A 10,631-nucleotide genomic window follows, 5' to 3' on the forward strand; every position below is an offset into this window, starting at 1 on the left:
TCATTTTGACACAACAGGTGCAGTTCAAACTGTCAGATCTGAAACACAGCTAAGTAAGGAAATAGAAGTCTGTTGTGCCCCCATCTGACACCCCGGTGTTTAAGGGCAGGTACTGTTCAAGCTTGGACCTTATCTCAGAGATAAAATAAAACTAAATGGAAAAACCTTTGCATAGGATTTCACTAGAGCTGTATCTCATTTTCTGTCTGACTGTAACCCACAGATAAAACATGGAACCATTTTAACTTTACTTACACCCGACTTCTACTTACAGCGGAGAAAAAAAGAAGCAAATTCGAGAAAAGCCCAAGTTAGTTCACATTAGATTCATGTTGTAAATCTTACAGAAAGTAGTTAAAGCCTAACAGCAAACAAAAACAATAAATAGTCTAAGAAATAGCTGCACATGGAGCCAGTTTACATTTCTAGACAGAGGTTTTACCTGCGTGTCTGTCTATCGCTGACGTGCCACTGGGACAGACCAAGCCGCATCGATGCAGGTCATGCTGATGCAATGCATTGTGGGACGAACTGACATCCTCATTCCTTCCTTCCTCTACTCCTCTCACTCTAACTCTCTCACACTCTCATAATAGTACCGTCTGCTTGGCAACGGCCATACCGCAAATGTGGTCAGGTTTACTGCAAGCCATCACTGCGGAACATCAAATCTCCATGACAACCACTCCTTTATCTCATTTGCATCTTCTGCTTGAATTATAAACTGATGCCAAATATGGTCACCTTGTTATTTTCGCCCGCCTCTCTCTGGATCCCCTTTTTTTTTATAACTTCCTCTTTTCCTCAATTAGCATAACTGTGCATGCAGACTTAGTGTTAAACGTACATACTCTGACCTACAGAAACACCTGCTGAGCACAGCTTTTGATGAAAGGTGTGCAAAGGACAATCATATGACTTATATAGTCCTCAAATTATGAGTTGTTTCCTTTTCTTCACCACATTTATACTGCATCAACTTAAACCATTGGATTCAACTTTGCCCAACTTTATTATAACAAAAAGAAAATATTTTTACTAATTTAATTGTACATTTTTAGCGCCAAATTCATCTGCAAGACATATTGAGTGTGTGTGCATGTTTAAAAATGCTTCTGTGAGTATATTAAGAGGGGAAGAGTATGTGACATTAGTTCAGTTTGCAGCTTGAGAGATAAGCTGCGAAACTAAAGTACATTAGGAAGCGGTCTTGGGTGTTGCTGAGTCACGTACACAAACATCCACATACACACACTACTGGGCTTCACTTACCCCTTTGGTTCTTCATCTGCATAGACCAGTGGTGCATTTCCTCCCCTCCTCTTCCTCCCAGAAGTACTACGTCTACCAAACCTTCGCTGGAATGTTGAACCAGGCCTCTGGGGCCCACACACACAACACTCAGCAGCACTCAGCACCTGTCTCCAACTGCCAGCGCAGAGAAAGACACACGGTCAATCACACAGGACAGCACAGCAAAGTGGGAAAAAGAAGTGAGAGAGTGGGAGGTGGACAACAAGCAGTTCATCAGCAAAATACACCTCTGGACAAGGAACAAAAGGAAGGAATGAACAATGCAGTTTGGCTTAATACAAATTATTGATTTTACAGAAATGAAAACGTCCTTAAATAAGTTTTGTTTCTGTTGCAGAAATGAGAAACAAAATTAGATTTAAAATGTGATTAATAAACAAAAGTACTGCCTTATAACGCAAAAGTCAAACAAATATGGTGATTCTGCAAAGAAATATTTTTCCAGAGTGTAAAGGTAATATACATTCATAACTTTGAAAGGGAAACCCAAACCATCATCGCCCTTGCAGGACTCCTTTAAAGTGATGAACGCGTTGAACTTGGTTGATTTGGCTGGAGCTTTACCGAACATGTCTCAGGCCTAAAAATTTGGGAGTTTTTGGTTTTTGAGCTGGAATTTAATAAATAGATATAACATGACACAAAAAGATTTACTGTGAAAAACTGGATGCAAATCTTTTTATTTCACCCTGTTTTCATCAAAAGTAGAAGCCAAACTGCATTGCCAGACATCATTGCAGAAACAGACTATATCGTGTTAATGGGAAAAGAGAACTCTTTGTTTCTCAATTTCTGGTTTAGGTCAGTTAGAATTACCAAAACATTAGCTAATGAGCTTCTGTCAGGTTAAGCCAAAATAAATTTAGTTACATGGAAGCACATATGTGGATGTATTTTAGGGCAACACCTCAAACGACCTAAACAAATCCGCCAAGATATCAGGAAGAGAATTGTGAACCCCCACAAGCCTAGTTCACCCATATGTACAATTGTCAGAAGCCTGGAGATGCCACATTCATTTGTTCAGTAGCTATAAGCAAGTATTCACATCATTGGTATGTCTAGCCATCCTACCATTCAGAATGAGTTCTGTAGTTCTGTATCCCAGATATGAACATGTTTCGAAGTCATTAACCAAAGTAAATCGAGTCCTGTACAGCCACAGGCTGAAAGGCCACTCAGAGGAAAAAGCCATTACTCCACAAGCAACAGATAAAAAGAAAGATTACAGTTTGCATATGTACTCAAGGACAAAACCCTTAATTTTTGGTAACATGTCCTGAAGTATGTTGAAACAAAAATTGAAGTGTTTGGTCATAATGACCATCTATAGACCATTTAAAGGAAAAAGCGGAAAGCTGGAAAGCCTGAGACCACCATCCCAACTGTTAAGTATAGAGATGGTATCATAATGTTGTTGGTGTGTTTTGTTGCAGGAAAGACTGATGCACTTTACAAAATAGGTGGTAACATGAAAAACACATTTTGTGGAGATATTGAAGCTACATTTTAGGACATCAGCCAGGAAGTTAAACCATTGGCACAAATGGGTCTTCCAAATAGGCAATGACCCTCAACATACCACTAAATTAGTTACAACGTGGCATAAGGACAACAAAGTAAAATATTTTTATCTCAGTCCCAAAGAATATTTGTATGTAGGGCTGAAAAGGAGCATGGGAACAATATACAAAAAAAAGTCTAAAAACCTTTCTCTTACTATTCTAGGTATCTCTTACTGACCTAAAACAGTAAATTCCAGTCTGATTTGTATTTCTTTTGTTACAGCATACACTACCGGTAAAAGGTTTTAGAACGCCTTTCTCACTTAATAGGTCTCTTTATTTTTATGACTATTTAAATTGTAGATTCTCACCAACAAACAAACAACAAACCTGTGAATGAACAGACATGGAATTATGTGGTAGACAAAAAGTGTGAAATAACTCTAAACATTTTTATATTTTAGATTATTACAAAATAACCACCCTTTGCTATAATTACTGTTTTGATCTCTTGGCATTCTCTCCATGAGCTTCATGAGGTGGTCACCTGAAATGGTTTTCCAAAGAGTCTTGAAAGATCTTCCCAGAGGTTCATTGAGAGACGACCAGAGGTTAATATTTCAGTCATTACAGCAAAGGGTGGCTACTTTAAGGACTCTAAAATATAACATATTTAAAGTTATTTTACAATTTGTGGTTTACTACATAACTGCATATGTGTTCATTCACTGTTTTGATGCCTTCATTGAGAATCTATGTACAATGTAAATAGTCATAAACATAAAGAAGACCATTGAATGAGAAAGGTGTTCTAAAACTTTACACCGGTAGTGTATATTAAATATCTGTATTTTAAAATTGTATTTTAAGATTATAAAGGAGGTAGCTTGTATGTCTAATACCATAGGGTGTCTAATTTTGGTATATTGTGAGTACACAAAGTAGTGTCATCTGAAAGAAGAAAATGTTACGAGATACAAGAAAATTATTTTATTTTACAACTATAATGACATTCAAATTGTAACTTTAAATTAAAGTTTTTATGAAGCAAAAAATGGAGAAAATCTTTTTTGACTTTTGAAATATTGACGATTAATGAAACCAGCTTCCCATTAAAAAGTCATGTTTTTGTATCCTAAAAAATCAATATGGTCAAATACAAAATGTATAATGTTTTTTAATAACTGTAATCAATATATAATAATTAAAGTTTAAACTCAGTGTTTAAAATCAACAAAGACAAAGCAATTTGAAATACAAAAATTTACAAAGCCTTTACCTCAAAGCTTTAAGTAGCAGCAGTCTCGCCTACTGTAGCCTGAAGGCTGCTGTGACTTGAGGGTTAGAGGTTAATGAAATTGGGCCTAATTTAGCCTCCCCAGCATTGCAAGCTGCCATCAGAGAGACACAGAGAGAGAGAGAGAGAGAGAGGGAGACCCTTCCCTTTTTAAGACTCTTCTCAAGTGGCATCACTGCATTCCTATCTGTAATGTGACGATGAAGAGAAAAAAATGTTTCAAGAATGTGCAGTTTTATTGATTGTCTGTGTCTAAAGATGATAAGTTGAACATTCAACAAGTTTACTTCACCTTCTGGTTCAGGCAGATCATCTTAACCCAACAATCAGAAGACATGCAGGCAGCTTGGATCTGCAACTCTATCCCAGGCCAGTATCAGAGCAACCTGTAATAAAATCACACAGGTAATTAGCTGAAAAAAGGCGACTAATCTAAGAGTCTATGCTTACACCCTCCACTTAGCCAGGCCCGGACACTGTCATATAATCTTTAATAATACCAACCTTCACCGTAACCAGATGCTGCAGGCATAGAAGTCATCTGGCTGAGGTTTATGTGACAAAGATATGCAGGGGTGGTGGAAGTAGAACCATAACTCCAACATAGTCATAGCCAACATTGCAAAGAAAATTCCCTTTGTTTGTTTCAAATGGTTCAAGTATTTGCTTACATAAATATCTGCATTACCTCTGCATAGAACAGATATGATCCTGACATGCCAAGCATTTGCTTAAAAAACAAACAGTAGATAAATTCAATCTGTTTGTTGATGTATGTTTGAAAACACATGGTAGTACAAAAAGGGCAAGGGATTGCTGCTAGTCAGTGCATTAATGAAAAAATTAGACACATCTCTCCGTCAATTGTTGCAGTTCGTGTATTCACAGTAAAAGGATTAGATGAGGATTAGTCATTGAGTCTAAATTCCCCTTAGATCGTACAGCGTTTTCTCATGATATGACTGCACATGTATTATTGAAGACAGTTATCACATGAGCCATGGTATGGAATACAGAACAAGATTAGGCACGCTTGTGTGGTGAAGTACCCAACAACCCATTGCAGGCAGACAAATACATGGTTTTAATGTTGCTTCATTTGTATAAAACAGCCAAAGAAGAGAGTGATTCAATTAAATACCATTAGTCTGTCTGAGGTCCCTGTCTGACCACCTTGCATAATAAGGAAACAGAGGCTGCTGCAAAATCTAGAAACAGCTTTGATGCAGAAAGATATGCATGCCTCATGCGTCAGAGAGAAAAATATCTTAACACAAGTAATCTACTCATGCTACTGTTCAGATAGATTTTTTGATTTTTTATATTAAACATAATATTTCAGTTTAGTTAAACTTACCATGCTTCTAAATCCATCCATCCATCCATCCATCCATCCATCCATCCATCCATTATCCATCCATCATCCGTCCATCCATCCAATTATTAAGAGCCACAACCTTAATGGATGAAATGGATTATGAAAGAAAACTGCATATTTTAAAGAGAAAACCTATAACATATGAAAGGAACGGGCACAAAAATTCATCAGCTGAATCAGGAACCTTCTTGCTGTGAGCTGACAGCATTAACCACTGTTCGACTTGTTGGGACCAGATTGGTACCTTGGTCCAGAAGAGAAAATGTCTGCCAGCTTCTCAGCAATTTCAATACAATAATTTTTGCTGCATTGCATAAAAACAAGTTTCATTACGCTTGTTAAAAAAACAGTTACACTCTAAAATAAAATGGGATGGTAAAAAGAACGGCATTACCATATTATAAACTGGTTATGAGGATATTCATTGTTGAGTTGAAATGTTCCTATAATGGGCTGATAGCAAGCAACAAAACAGTATTTCAAATCACTTAAAAAAAATCTTCCTCACTTAGTAACCTAGCAACCAGTCATCTCAACATGGAAACCACTGTGATTCTTAAAATTTCCACACATAATTATATCCCTCCGCAGCCAATCACATAAGGTCTTGAGCCATAAATAACAGTCTGCTCCCCTACAGAACAAAGTCTGTGCCTTAAAGTCACCAAACACTTTCTCCAGTAGAGGGTCCTGCACAGCATGGGATTGGTCTAGCTCAAATTAAGGTGAACACAAGAGGAGAGGAGGGAGAGGAGAGAGACAGGAGGCCACGAATGTAAAGAACGGCAGAAGAAGAGTGATGGAAAAAAAAGGGAAGGATAAACAAATGTAGGCCATGATTAAAGTGTCGTTATGGAGGCTGTTAAATGGGAGTGTGGCAATGAGATGTGTCATTACAAACCGTGCAAACAGTGGGTAAAGTAAAACATTTCTATGTGAAACACTAGATTGCCGGAAAATCAATTCAGACAGCTTAAACAAAATTACAGCACTGTTTTCCAAAAATTGCATAAGTAGCTCAATAGCAGAACCTCTCATCTGAGCTGTATGAACTCTACTTTTAGGCCTTGGGCAGCAGCTACCGCCGTGCTGCTAAACAACTTGGTCTCTTGAACATTATATTTAGATTTTATGACCAATACTAAACTGTGACCCATTAGCGCAATTTAACATGTCAGCTCAATATGGTAACGAGTTATGGCTTCAGTTATAATCAAGTCACATCACCTGACATGGCTGAAAGAGGACATTGTTACATTTGGTCACAGGGAATGTTCTTAGTTTGTTGTAAAGTGCTAAAACATTTGGATTTCTTTGGAGATCTGATAGTTTATCAGACCTCTTTATTCCACGTCAGCACTGTCTTGGAGTGGGTATGGCCAAATGGCGACATAGTTGTATACGGGTAAGATAAGTTCAACTTGCAACAGAGGCATTTGAAACAAACACCTAAAATATGTAATCTTCTCAGCAAAATGTTAACACATGTGGCCACAGACTTCCTAAAAAGTGTTAAACATACAGGAAATCAGTAAAACAGTAAAATGTAGAAAAAACAGAAACGTTTTTTTTAGCTGATCTAATACAGGGAACTAAACAGCCTCTTTTTTATTTAAAGACGGATTTTTGCTGAGGGGTAAAAACTTCATGCATTTTTTCCAAATTTTAAAGGCCTTACTTACAGTGCCGGGCAAAAGCAGTGATGCAGCTCAACCTTATTCATTTTTTGTTACATTGAAATACGTTTTAATTTTGTTTTTAAGCAATAGACCAACACAAAATAGTGCATAATTGTAAAGTGGAAGGACACATTGTTTCAGTTGCTTTTTACTCTTTTACTCTGATATCCCTAAATAAAAAAAAATAAAAAAACAAGCCAACTAAATGCCTTTAGAAATCGTCTAATTAGCAAAGGTTCCCTGTGTGTAATTAATTCTCACTACAAATATGGCTGTTCTGTGAAGGCTTCAGCAGTTTGTTAGATATCAACCACACACAGTCAAACATAAAATCAAATAACAAACCTTGCCATGCATCCCTTTCATTTCTCTTCACATTTATACAAAATCCATGTAAAATACAAGTCTGGGGTTGTAGCGTGACAAAATGTGAAAAAGTTCAAGGGGTATCAATACTAGTTTCCAATTTCTTTCTGTAAACCTGAAGGGTAAATCTACATCTTTAGAGGTGAGATCCCTGCATGTGAGGCAACATGCAGATCCACCCAAACTCTTTCTCTAGCAGATTGTCTTCAGACCTCCCAATTGGGATTCTGCTAGCCTATATTCCTCTCTTCAAGGTTGGCGGTGATAGCAAATTAAATTACTTGTCCTGTTTTGCAGCACTGGCGCCAGGTCAACAGCATATTGGCTAAAATGATGAGCGCAGGATTCTGAAAACAAATGCGTTTGTCCTGACCTGTTGGTGTCATCTTTGCAAAGCAGGTAGCAGCAAGAAAATAAGCTGAAATCAGAAGCAACGTCTTAAATTCTGCTTCTGTAACCACCTGCAAAAGGAAAAATCAATGTATCTCTGCTTTCACATGTGCAACTTTATACTTTCATCTTTTGGGCTTACCCTGCTCATGGAGGATGTCATGTGCTTGCACTTGGAGTGAATCTTGACTGCATTAGCTCCAATTCTACTAAACTCACAGTGCAGCCCACACCACCTGCTGGACATCTAAGCTATGACATGGGGTGAAAATAAATATTATACTTTTTCTTTTACTTGCTTATTTTTCACATATATATATTTGATGACGACTTTTTGTGCTGCAAAAATCACTTGGCATTCCATTTTTAACTAAGTTAAGCAAACACTCAGTCAGCTGAGTCCTCATTTCTGCAGCCACAGTGCGCTTGTGTTATGTAGGCTATCTGAATGTCAACAGCATGTGGAGTGTATCTATCCCTTGCAGAGGGAGCAGCTATCAGCAGACAAACATCTTACATGCTACTCTGAAATGGGAGGGACTTATGGTGTGTTAGGTGCTGTTCAACGCAACTCAAATAAACAAGCAACTTGATATTATGGTACATTAGGCAGTTGAATTGGTGAGAGAGAGAGTTCTGTTTATAGTCCCAACAGGCAAAGGCAGAGAACAAAATGCTGAAGAAATTGTGGCGTAGACCACACCACTACATTTTACATACAGTTCTATTTTTATCTTGACTATCTTGCCTAGACAATAAAGAAGCCTATTTGCACAATTGTGTGACTTACTTAACAGTTAAAGTTCAATTGTGTTTTTATGTAAATACATTGGCTAACCTTGAAACACTGCCATCAAAAGAGCATTTATTGTTCATTAATCTCTAACAGGGTTAACACCACATACAGGTCCTTCTCAAAATATTAGCATATTGTGATAAAGTTCATTATTTTCCATAATGTCATGATGAAAATTTAACATTCATATATTTTAGATTCATTGCACACTAACTGAAATATTTCAGGTCTTTTATTGTCTTAATACGGATGATTTTGGCATACAGCTCATGAAAACCCAAAATTCCTATCTCACAAAATTAGCATATTTCATCCGACCAATAAAAGAAAAGTGTTTTTAATACAAAAAACGTCAACCTTCAAATAATCATGTACAGTTATGCACTCAATACTTGGTCGGGAATCCTTTTGCAGAAATGACTGCTTCAATGCGGCGTGGCATGGAGGCAATCAGCCTGTGGCACTGCTGTGGTCTTATGGAGGCCCAGGATGCTTCGAAAGCGGCCTTTAGCTCATCCAGAGTGTTGGGTCTTGAGTCTCTCGACGTTCTCTTCACAATATCCCACATATTCTCTATGGGGTTCAGGTCAGGAGAGTTGGCAGGCCAATTGAGCACAGTGTGCCAGGTTGTGCTGAAAAATGAAATCTTCATCTCCATAAAGCTTTTCAGCAGATGGAAGCATGAAGTGCTCCAAAATCTCCTGATAGCTAGCTGCATTGACCCTGCCCTTGATAAAACACAGTGGACCAACACCAGCAGCTGACACGGCACCCCAGACCATCACTGACTGTGGGTACTTGACACTGGACTTCAGGCATTTTGGCATTTCCTTCTTCCCAGTCTTCCTCCAGACTCTGGCACCTTGATTTCCGAATGACATGCAGAATTTGCTTTCATTCGAAAAAAGTACTTTGGACCACTGAGCAACAGTCCAGGGCTGCTTCTCTGTAGCCCAGGTCAGGCGCTTCTGCCGCTGTTTCTGGTTCAAAAGTGGCTTGACCTGGGGAATGCGGCACCTGTAGCCCATTTCCTGCACACGCCTGTGCACAATGGCTCTGGATGTTTCTACTCCAGACTCAGTCCACTGCTTCCGCAGGTCCCCCAAGGTCTGGAATCGGCCCTTCTCCACAATCTTCTTCAGGGTCCGGTCACCTCTTCTCGTTGTGCAGCGTTTTCTGCCACACTTTTTCCTTCCCACAGACTTCCCACTGAGGTGCCTTGATACAGCACTCTGGGAACAGCCTATTCGTTCAGAAATTTCTTTCTGTGTCTTACCCTCTTGCTTGAGGGTGTCAATAGTGGCCTTCTGGACAGCAGTCAGGTCGGCAGTCTTACCCATGATTGGGGTTATGAGTGATGAACCAGGCTGGGAGTTTTAAAGGCCTCAGGAATCTTTTGCAGGTGTTTAGAGTTAACTCGTTGATTCAGATGATTAGGTTCATAGCTCGTTTAGAGACCCTTTTAATGATATGCTAATTTTGTGAGATAGGAATTTTGGGTTTTCATGAGCTGTATGCCAAAATCATCCGTATTAAGACAATAAAAGACCTGAAATATTTCAGTTAGTGTGCAATGAATCTAAAATATATGAATGTTAAATTTTCATCATGACATTATGGAAAATAATAAACTTAATCACAATATGCTAATATTTTGAGAAGGACCTGTTTGTGTAGGACGAATAAGGTAGCAGTTCCAGTTGCCAGTGAGCAGAATGTTGAAAAAATGATCTCCTGCTTGATACAAGATAAAAACACGGACATGAGCCTGGAACTACTGGAAAACTAGAGTGTATTTAATGTGCATGCACTGCTAACAGTAGTTACTGTTTTCACTTAAAGTTGGAACTAGAAGATAATATGGGGTGGTGGGGTGGGATGCCATTCCTACATTAAATGTAGCCTC

General features: G+C 38.4%; 1 protein-coding gene and 1 long non-coding RNA gene across 2 annotated transcripts in view; both read right to left on the bottom strand.

Moving 5' to 3' along the window:
* Window positions 1–565, bottom strand: part of mbnl1 (muscleblind-like splicing regulator 1) — a 51,355-nt gene extending 50,790 nt beyond the window's left edge. The window contains exon 1 of the mRNA XM_047367233.1: window positions 443–565. The gene's annotated coding sequence lies outside the window, so the exon portion shown is untranslated. The remainder of the gene's footprint in view (window positions 1–442) is intronic.
* A 3,896-nt stretch (window positions 566–4,461) lies between these two features.
* LOC124869883 lies at window positions 4,462–8,103 on the bottom strand. Its single transcript, XR_007038677.1, has 3 exons — window positions 8,072–8,103; window positions 7,913–8,000; window positions 4,462–4,502 (listed from the first exon to the last, which is right to left on the bottom strand). It is a non-coding gene; the product is annotated as an uncharacterized LOC124869883 (long non-coding RNA).
* Between the last annotated feature and the right edge of the window lie 2,528 nt (window positions 8,104–10,631).

This window comes from Girardinichthys multiradiatus, chromosome 6 (genome assembly GCF_021462225.1).
Source record: "Girardinichthys multiradiatus isolate DD_20200921_A chromosome 6, DD_fGirMul_XY1, whole genome shotgun sequence".
Classification (NCBI taxonomy): Eukaryota; Metazoa; Chordata; class Actinopteri; order Cyprinodontiformes; family Goodeidae; genus Girardinichthys; species Girardinichthys multiradiatus.